This window comes from Puma concolor, chromosome E4 (assembly GCF_028749965.1).
Source record: "Puma concolor isolate L17-30 chromosome E4, mPumCon1.1.hap2, whole genome shotgun sequence".
NCBI lineage: Eukaryota > Metazoa > Chordata > Mammalia > Carnivora > Felidae > Puma > Puma concolor.
This window is the reverse complement of record NC_141683.1, coordinates 41159934-41171131: the sequence shown is the minus strand read 5'-3', so window position 1 is coordinate 41171131 and position 11198 is coordinate 41159934.

Sequence of the window (11198 nt, the reverse complement as noted above, 5' to 3'; positions counted from 1 at the left end):
GCATTCGCAGACATCTCAGCCAAGATGCAGGATTTGGGAAAGAGAGGAATTATTACTTTGCCTGTGTGTGTGTGCGTGTGCGTGTGCGTGTGTGTGTGTGCATGTGATAGAGAGGGGGATGGGGAGGATAAGAGAGAGACAGAGAGAATCCTAAGCAGGCTCTGCACTGTCAGCTCAGAGCCCCACGCAGGGCTCGATCTCATGACAGTGAGATCGTGACCTGAGCGGAAATCAAGAGTTGGGCAGTTAATTGACTGAGCCACTCAGACATCCCTTACTTTGCCTTTTATTTGTTTATTATTTTTTAAGTTTATTTATTTAATTTTGAGAGAGAGAGAGAGAGAGAGAGAACACAAGAAGGGGAGGGGAAGAGAGAGAGAGGGAGAGAGACAATCTCCGGCAGGCTCCGGGCCATCAGTGCAGAGCCAGATGCAGGGCTCAAACTCACAAAGCGTGAGATCAGGACCCGAGCAGAAACCAAGAATCTGACACTTAACCAACTGAGCCACCCAGGCACCCCTTACTTTGCCTTTTAATTGAGGCTTCCTTTTTTCAAAATCCTCCTAAGAAATGTTCTAACCCATGAAGCCTCCTCCTGCCTTCTAATTAATCCTCTTTACCCAATCAGTTCATCTTGCTTTAGAGATTACAGTTTTATAAAGGTGGAAGGAAGATATACACATCCCTACAGTCTCAAATGCCTTGGGGTGCTGTGTGTGCCTCTCCTAGTGTGCATGATCTTACAGAATCATTTCAAGTTTTGTGCCTCAGTGTTCTCAACTATGGAGTTGAGCATATTGGGTCATTTTTTTTTAATCTACTTATTTATTAAGCATGTATTTCATGCCCAGACACTGGGAATCAATGATGGCTTTATAAGGTCCTCTTTCCTTGAGAAGCTGATAGTTTACCAGAATTACCCCCCAAAGTGTCCCCATTTCTTCCATGGTTTCGTTCCTTCATTCCATAAATATTTGACAAGTTCATATATATTCCAAGCATTATTCTATGATCATAGGGGAGGAAAAAAAGAGGAGGAGGAAAGGAGAGGAGAGACAACAGTCCAGAATCTCATGGAATTTACTTGGGAGAGGCAGTTTAAGAAGAAGTAGGAGGAATACGAGGAGGGAGAGGAAGAAGAGGAAGAAGATGAAGAAGACGAAGACGACAAAGAGGAAGTAAAATATTGAGCAGGTAATGAGCACTGAGGGTATAGATTGTATCCAACTCTGAAGGAATTGGGAAGAGAGGGGAATGCAGCTAACTGGCAAGATCATTCCTAGCAGAGAGCCAAGCAGATGCAAAGCCCTGAAACATGAGTGCCTGGCACCTCTGAGGATCAGTGAGGAGGCTGGAGAGGCCAGAACAGAATGATGAGGTGAGAATAGGAGATGAGGTCAGGAGAACTTGGCGCAAAGCTCGTGAGGGCTATGTGAGGACTGTGACTTTGACTCTAAGGTAGAAGGGAGTTCACTGGAGATTTTGAACAGAGAAATGACACAATTCCTCTTTCTTTTAAAGGAAAGGCAAGCACAGAATCAGAGAACTTAGAAGAGGGCTTTAAAAATCCAGGTAAGGGGCACCTGCGTGGCTCAGTCGGTTGAGCATCTGACTTCTGCTCAGGTCATGAGCTCGTGAGTTCGAGCCCTGCATCGGGCTCTGTGCTGACAGCTCGGAGCCTGGAGCTGCTTCGGATTCTGTGTCCTATTCTTTTTCCGCCACTTGTGCTCTGTCCCTCTCTGTCTCTCAAAAATAAGTAAATGTAAAAAAAAAAAATTAAAAACTAAAAAAAAATCCAGGTAAAAGATGACCATGTCTTGGACCCTGGTGGAAACAATCATAATAGTGGTGGGAAGAAATGCTAGGATGCTTTATGTGCTTGTGTTCTGGGATCTCTTAGCACTCTGTGTGTACTTCCATTGTGTCATTTAACAAGCTGTACTGGAAACTATTGTGTTGATTATCAGGCAGCTCTGAGAGCTGCCTATGAGCGGTGACTTTGTCTTCCTCTTTGTGCATAAGCAGAATGCTCTCACTAGAAGGTGCTTAATAAACAATAGCTGACAAATGAATGAACCTGGATCAGAATGAAGTGCCCAGAAATAGACCCATACAAACATAGCTAATATTTGAGAAAGGAGCAAAGGTAACTCAGTAGAGAAAGGATAGTCTTTTCAACAAATGGGGCTGGAACAATTGCATGTTTCTATGCAAAACCAAACCAAACCAAACAAACAAAAAACAAATCTAGACACCTTACACCTTTCTCAAAAATTGACTCCAAATGGATCACAGACCTAAGGATAAAACACAATTCTATAAAACTTCTAGAAGAAAGCATAGGGGAAAAAATCATAACGAGTTTAGCGATGAGCTTTGAGATACAACACCAAAAGCGTGATCCATGGAATTAAAAAAATTGTAAAATTAGACTTTAGTAAAATTAAAAACTTCTGCTCTCTTCCGTAATGACAAAGAAAAATCGGCTAGAAAAGCAGAAGTAACTATTCAATGAGTAATGACAACAAGCACTACCTCTGAGCATAGAAGTTCTCCAGGGAAAAATTTTCCTCTGACCTCAGAATAGCCAACTGCAAGCCAAAGCATCTGTCCCTAAAACACAATTGCACTCATGCTGAGCAATGTTGAAAAGAATATTTAAATCAATTCTGGTTGTTCCCACTGGGGCTTCTTCCCCCCACCCCCCAGCCAAGAGCAAGAAAAGTCTAGGATCATCAGTTTCCTGGGGATGATGATTCTTATGGTGTCCTGTGTTGCCCCCTTCTGTGATCTGGAAGGTGTCACGAGAGTGGGGCTGGTGGACACTCCAGTTCCAGGTTATCCCCTCTTTCTGGGGTGCAGGAGGATAGGGCAACCCAGAACAATATCAACTCACGCTTGCTGAAAATGGGGATTTGTAAAATTTTCTTTAAGTCCTGAACTATTAGCATAAAGACTGGTAAATAGATTATTATAGGGGGGAGATATGGTTTCCAGAACATGTCACTAATTCAGACACCTTTGGTGGAAATCTTAAAAGATGAAACAAATATGGATTGAAGAATTTACTTAAAATATTACCTCCAAACACAAGACAACCTACATGATCTGTGTCAGTCGGGGTCCAATCAGGAGACAGAAGTGACACCAGTTATTTAAACAGAGTGAATTTAAAAATTTTTTTTTTCAACGTTTATTTATTTTTGGGACAGAGAGAGACAGAGCATGAACGGGGGAGGGGCAGAGAGAGAGGGAGACACAGAATCGGAAACAGGCTCCAGGCTCTGAGCCATCAGCCCAGAGCCCGACGCGGGGCTCGAACTCACGGACCGCGAGATCGTGACCTGGCTGAAGTCGGACGCCAACCGACTGCGCCACCCAGGCGCCCCAAAACAGAGTGAATTTAATAAAGAATTGTTACCTAGGTATTGCAGAACTGAAGAGGAAACAAACAAACCAAAAAACACAAAGGATTCACAGACCTCGCGATTGCAAGAAGCAGTTACCATTCCTTAAACTGAAGGAAAACAGGGAAGATGTAAAAATTATTAAATGGAAAAACCTGGGAAGGGCCTCGCTGGTGCTGGTTCTGAGGGAGCACAAAGAGGCTGAGGCGCTTTGGGAAATTGTAAAGTGAATCCAGATGCTGCTACTGAAATAAACCGTCACTGCCAGACTCAAGAAGTGAGGCTAAGGGTAGTGCTGAGAGGAAGCAAGCGAGAAGAAACTAGTTCCCCTCTTCCTCCAACTCCCCAGTGCCCTCCTACACCCATTCCTGGGACGGCCTATCGGGGAGCCAGATGGCAAAGCAGGAATATGTCCCAGAGTGCTTGCAGCATCACAAAGCGAATATAGAAGGTAGGTTTGAAGCGGAGGGAAAATTGCTCTATAAATGGTACTTCTACAAAGTACCATTGATGAAAGGGAAGACATTTTTTGTAAGCAAAAAAAAAAAAAAAAAAGGAATGTTACAAAAGGAACTTTAACATTTACATGGATTAACTATTCTCCTGAGACCTTATAGATCTTTCAGAGTTCATTTGGGAAACCTATTCTTGGATAACGCAAGCAGATGGCCATCTAAAGCATGTAAGACATTTTCACAAATCTCAAACGTATGAGGAATGGATACGTTCAGTTCTACTGTACTTTGCAGAGTCATATAAGGTAATCTTGTTAAAAGAGAAGAGAAATGAATGCGAATCTCCTGGGCTTCAATTTCTTAACTTCCCTGTGATTGGATCCTTGAGCCATATGCTTTGATTCCTCTCAAAGAAAGATGGACAGTTAGCTGTGCTGGGAGTAAATAGTTAACAAACTAGTGGGAGCAAAGTTCCTGTTTCCCATTCTCTTGGGACAATGGGAATAGCTCTGTGGATTCTGGGACAGACATTAATCACATGGGAATTTTGCGTAAGATGTTCACCAAACCCATCTGATTGCTTACTAAGAAGACTCTGGTCTAGCTTTATCAAAAACAAAACCAAGAGGATGGTTTTTAGTATGAACCAGGGCTAAGGCTGAGAAATCAATACATCTCTGTCAGTTTCTCCTCCTTCTGTGTCCTGATAAAAAAGAGAAGGCAATGGTCATCAAGGCAATAATCATCAATAAGTATTTGTATTTATAGGCTGGGCCCTGTGTTTGAACTGGGAGTATAAAATGGTATAGGATATTCTACTGTCCCCAAAGAGTCACAGAATTCAGATGAGAACAGAAGATGGTCAGATAAGCATAAGTTACATTTTTGTGATTGAGGTGGTAACCTAATGACAGGCCACTTTGTCACTCCCAGAAGAAGGTGATACTCAAGGTTTGTGGTCAGAGAAGCCTGCACAGAAAAGATGGTGTTTACCCTGGTTTTGAAGGATTAGGTAGAACTAGGGATCGGGAATGACCCCAAGGAATGGTGAAAAATAGTTTAGAAGCAAGAATAGTAGTGGGTGAATTAGGACACCATCAGGCATCTAATTTGGTTGGAGTGAATGTTTGTTCTGAGGTATAGTGAAATAAAATGTTTTGAGAGGTGATCATGGCCACTGCAGCCTTAAAAATCAAACTCATTTAACTCTGGAGTCGTCTTTTTTATAAAAATCCGAAAGACCACAATTACACTCTTGATTCTCTGATTGGAAAAAAAAAAAATCTATATTCAGATTCTGAGCAATTGTATTTCAGGGTTTCTTTTAATTTTAATTAATCATTCAGCTATAAGCTGATCAACCACTACTTATCGAAGCTTTCTCCATGCAGGGCACTTTGCCAGATTTACCAAGTTTACACAGAATTTTCTGGCAAGCTGTATTTGGAGAGAGTGAACATGAAAAAGATACGCAGTAAAAATTTAAAAATTTAAAGCAATGTCTGATGAACAGAAAATGAGGGATTCAAGCAGTGATGTCTGCTGTGTTTTATAGATTGAAATGAAGGTAAAACGTTTTTGATAATGGCAATAAAATGCCCAGCCAAAAATTGGAGTTCTGTAATACAAAAGAAGAAGGAATGAAGAATGACCATTGGGAACAATAGTCACTGACAAAAGCTTTTACACAAAATATCTCCTTAAACATGTAAACAAGGTATTATATGAAGAAGGAAGGGAGGGAAAAAGAGTGGAGTCCAAGGTGATTCAGAGGAGTTCTGCCCACAGAAGCAGCAGAGGAGCAATGAAATGGATGGAAATAGGAACACGAGAGAGAAATCCATTGGAGGTGAAAGAGAGAAATGATACATTTGACTTTAAGGTGACAACAGTTACCTGTCTCCTGCGTCTGATGATTTGCCTCCTAATGGTCTCCCAGCCTATGGGAGGTTGAACAGAATAAAGACAGACTGAAGAGGGTAATAGAAGAACTTTTAAAAGATTAAGTAGGACTGGGGTGGTGGAACGTGCATCAGTCCAGGTCAATCCTGGAGGCATCCCTGCTCCAAAATGTGGTGGCAGAAGCTAAAATTGTTAATGAAGTCAGAGCTGGAGTTGGAATCCACTTCTAGTTCTTTACTAGCTTCTTTAAATAAGTTGAGGCTTTTTGACTATGCCTGGACAATAGGTGGGCGTTGGTGAAATAGCGGGGGAACCCTGGAGGGGCCCCGGAGTTTGCAGTCCTGCTGTAAGGACCTCGGCAGGGATAGCTATGGGGCAGGACCAGGTCTTCCCTGCATTTGAGCTGAAACTGCAACAGAGGAAATGCCTGACCCCTGTGGGCCAAGACCCCAACCTTGAAATCCTCTCCCTCCCATGCCTCTTCCCATCCGATCACTGTGCCTTCCCTCACTGTCCGTCTGTCAGCATTTCCTGACACATCACCATCCACCCATTGTCAATGACTGTGAGATGATGATGGTGTCTGAGCCAACCAGTCTTAAAACCCCCAGGGGTGGGGCGCCTGGGTGGCTCAGCCAGTTAAGCTAAGCCACCAACTCTTGATATCTGCTCAGGTCATGAGATCAAGCCTGCTTGGGGCTTTGCTGGGTGTGGAACCTACTTGGGATTCTCTCTGCCTCTGCCTTACTCCTGCTCACACACACACACTCTCTCTCTCTCTCCCTCTCCTTCTCTCAAAATAAATAAATAAACATTAAAAAGCCCAGCATTTACCTCAACAATTTAAAAAAATATTTTGGAGACCAGAAACCAGGTAGAGGGAGGATTTAATATGTGATCCCAGAAAACAAAAGCCTTTTAAAAATGTTTATCTTTTTACTTTATTAACAAAAAAGGGGAGGGGGGAGAGTCCAGAGAAGACTCTAGTAAATAACCACCTAAATAGGATGAGTATATGAGTATGTGGCTGATAACTCTTCTTTGCTGATGTCATGAAAAGTGACATAAGAAAACCATGTTTTCTCCATATCACTATTACAGATAAAAATAATTTTTGAGCCAAGGTGGGTTTATAAACAAAATTTCTTTCTATTTTCCAAATTCTCTGTCATTATTATATTGACTGAAAGATATTTTGCTTTTCTAATGACCCGAGACTCTTCCTCTGTATTTCTATCTGATCTTCATTGGGTATGACACTCAGACTAAGCTTATGGTTAAATTTCTCTCCAAAACTCAGTCTCTCTGTCAAGTGGTTGATTGTCTCTCAGGTAACATGGCGGGGCTCCCATCCACCGTTATGTAAAGGAAATGCCTGGAAATAATTTGCAAAGGCTGATATTAATCCTCTGATTTTGTTCTGGTGTTCACAAATGGAAACGACTTCAAGTAGGATTCTGGGAGGAGAAAGGAGGACACGTCGTATCCAAAACAATTTTTTTTCATTTAAAAACCAAATTGTGTAAAAGGCATACACAGTTGTGTTAGAGAGCTACTAAAAGAGAAGCCCCAGGGTACAGAAAGAGGCAGCATTTTGAGTGAGCTTTGGCTTGCAGAGAAAGCCTGGCGAGGGAGGTGTTAAGGCTCTTTGGTCCTGCCACTACAAACGCTGGGTGTTCGTGCCCTGGGTGTCTGTCCCCATGGCTATTCCATTAACATGCACACACAGACATCTCTGTGCAGCTGGCAACCTAATCATAGTTTCCCTACTGGGCTTCCTAGTAACATCCCCTGGTCTTTAAGGCCAAGGCAGAAGGGGGGGGGAATATTCCGTCTGCACAGAACACAAGATCTAATTTTCTTGATGTGATCCAAACTTGCTATTCCTTTCAGTGCCATGAATGATCACTTCTAGAAAGAAAAAAAAAAGTGTAACTAACTATTCAATTGGCCACGTGCTCAATTTTTGAAAGCACCATTCTGAATAGCCGGAATCTAGGTTTTAGGACATAGCCTGGGATGCAGAGCAAACCGTTTCTTCTCCAGGATCTCAATTTCTTCATCTTCAAGATGATTACGAAAATCCAGATAATTAAACCATGTTGTTACAACGGAAGTCATGGATTCTCCACAAATCATTTGATTTTGTACTTACAGCTATTATAATCACCTGATGTTTAGGGAACTCACCATAGGCAGAATAATGAAGGACTTCAAAGATTTGCATCAAGAGGCATTATAAAACCATGTAATTTTTTCATGTCGTTCCCCACGTAACTTAGGTTTTAGACAGGTGCCCTGGACCAGTTTAGCAGAATTGCTTTTTGTGACAGATCTGTAGAACAGAAGATGGTTAAGTGAATGGATTTCCAAGGGCTCTCTTGCTCAGGTAGCAGGCCAAACTCAGAGAGAGGGTAACGAGTGTAGACGTTGACTAACAAAAAATCGGAAAACCGACTTTGCAATTATACCAGGTTGCTTGTGGGTGAAGTAAAAGAATTTCCTACTGGAAGTTGCTTTAAAAGAATCTTGTGTTTTTGTTTGTTTTCGTTTTTTTCTGATATGACAAGTTCCGTTCGAAGGCTTAACAAAGTTATTGAGGACCCATCTTTCTGATCTGACAGTCTTGTGTTTGGGAAGTGCTTTATTTCCAGCCTCAGAATTGGTCCCTGCAGAGTGCTTATCGTAACAGTCCCTGGCAAAAGAGAAGGGCACCATCAGATTGACTCATGCAAATTATATTCCTTCCCTGGGGGCGGGGCCATATTTCCTGAGCAAATGCTACCCAGCATCTGAACAGAAGTGGGGTTCTCCAGGCAAGAAAGAAAGAAGTAACAGTTGGGTAAGCAGTCAACTATCTCTGCCACAGCTACAGAAATTTTCTATCTGGGGATTAAAAAAAAAAAAAAAAATTGGCTGACGTTGGTTTAAAAAATAACTCTTCATTGACTACAACCTATGCCACATTTGGGAAATCAGTGTGAGACTCCTCCGAACCAACATATTCTCTTCTTAAAAGAGTTTGTGACCACGTCAAGGGGGGGAAGAATCTAATTTTGTGATACATGTTGGAACAAGATTTAGGTTGCTAATTTGGGCTTCTGGCTCTCATAACAACAGATTGGGAAGTGGAATCTGCAGTAAATCTTCTCAATAAGAAATACGTATTCTTTAAATTCTAGCGATGAGGGGCTTCCTCCATTTATTAATTCAACTATGCCATTAAACTATGATACATTCAAGTCCACGCTCGTGTGGTATTTCCACATGGAGGGAGGGAGACCCTGACTGTCTCATAAATTGAATACCCAGCCTCTGAAAAAACTAGCTGGGCACAGCCAAGATGAAACTCCCCTCTCTGCTTTGAGTTGTGGCTGTTTCAGAAGGAAAATCGTCTCCACACTCAATACACCTGTTTATAAATCAGAGTGGTGGCCCTTTGTTCCTTCCCCACATATCTAGGATTCCAAGCAAAGTGACCACCAGTCTGTTGTGTGGGCGTACAATAGAGGCTGACCACACAGGGGACAAAGCATTGTGGGCTAGCACAGGGCACCCTCATGACCCTCTGCTGGCCTAGGTCCAAGAATATGGCCATTAAACAAGCAGCTGGCATTCAGGACAGATAACACCCTCGTGCGGACTGCCCAAGGTCTAGCAGGAAGGAGTGGGCATGTGCCCAGCAAATGCTCAGTTAGATAACACAGCTGTGATTTCAACACCAAGAGGATCTGCTCACATTTAAAACTCAGGAATATCCCAGTGTTTCGCTAGAAAGTCTGTAACTGTGGAAAGCTGCCATTTTCCTGACTCCTTGCAAATACACCCCTGGGGGAGAAAAACCAAAGCGGTTTTTGTAACAGTGCGGGTGTTGCTGGAAACCCCAGTGCCAAATCCCCGACTACCTCAAAGGGTTAAATGAGGTTAAATAAGCACACTTTTCCTCAGGTGCTGAGTTGTCCTAGGCCACAAGAGAGGGAAACTTCCCTATGGGGTTCCCGTGGGATTCTGAAGAGAATTTGTCAGGCCAGTGTCTAGCTTCTTTTACTCTCTAGAATCCTTTTACTCTCTCCTTGGGGGTGGGTGATAATCTATGACAATCTTGGACTGGGGATCAAGACCAGAGCCTTAGTTTTGTTTTCCCACAAACTTAATAACCTCTTTAGGTCTCTTGAGTGGTAAAATAGGACCCACTTCACAGGATTATTAAATATCATAGGAGATAAGGCATTTGAACTGCAAGGATTCAATTTGGCAAATAAAGTATTTTTATGCAGATAAACATTACCCTCAAGGTGCCCCAGAAAAGAGAGGAATAACAAAGGACAGTAATCTTATTCATCAGCCACGTTCTTTGGGGGGCGGCATGTAGGGGGGCAGGCAGGGAGCCAGCGAGAATTTTGTGGGCTGCAAGTTAACAAAAATGTATGAAGTTTGGGGATATGTGTGTTTCCTTGTGATTTTCTAAAACATCAACAGAACAAATCACTTACATTTACACACGTAAATACACCAACATTACACAGGACAGACCTTGCCTGCAGCGTCAGAACCGACTTAAAAGCTATCAATCACTTTCCCTTTCATACCAGGAGCAGCGGCTGTTAGAACTGTGGTGGACAGAAATCTACACACCCATTACTCTCTCCCAAGATCACTGGACAATTCCCGTCTAGCACAAAATCGGGGGGAAGAGAAGAGTGGGTCACACTGGAAAATGGCTGAGGTGTAGAAAAACGAATTTCTGGTAATCTGATGCTTAAAATATATATATTTCCAGAAAAACAAAGTTGTGAGTGGAGGTTACATAGTTGAAACAAATACAATTGCCATTTTAACATACTATGAGCTAAATGGACTCTCTGAGCTTGAATTCAGGCACATTTTGCAATGCTGTTTTTGTAAGGAAATGTATTTTGAGTTCTAAACAATGAATTTACATATAAACTTCAACACGACTCATTTTTTATTAAAATTGCAGTAAATTGTTTTCTTTGGGTATTTTTCATGAGCCAAAGAAAAATCAAAACCAGTGGATGATTAATTTGCAAGATCAGTAACTGAATGATATGTACAAATCTATAGTGGTTACACTCATTTGCAAAATAAGCATTAGTGATATTGAGAGAGAATTTTGTATGGGAAAACTTTAACTGACATTAATGTGTAGTGTTGGACAGAGATTTATCTAACAAATTTAAGCTGCAATATTTTTAAAAAAAATATCTGTGTAATTATATGTATGCAGAATAACCAACATTTTATTATTTGCAAAATCATACATATAAAAAGTGACTGACTTAATCATCATGGCAATTTCAAGAGGTATTATTGTTATTCCCAATTTTATCAGAGGAAACTGAGGCACAGTGAGTTATTTGCCCAAGGTCACATGGGGTGCCCAGGCATTCTGATACTTTTCACTGTTAATGTT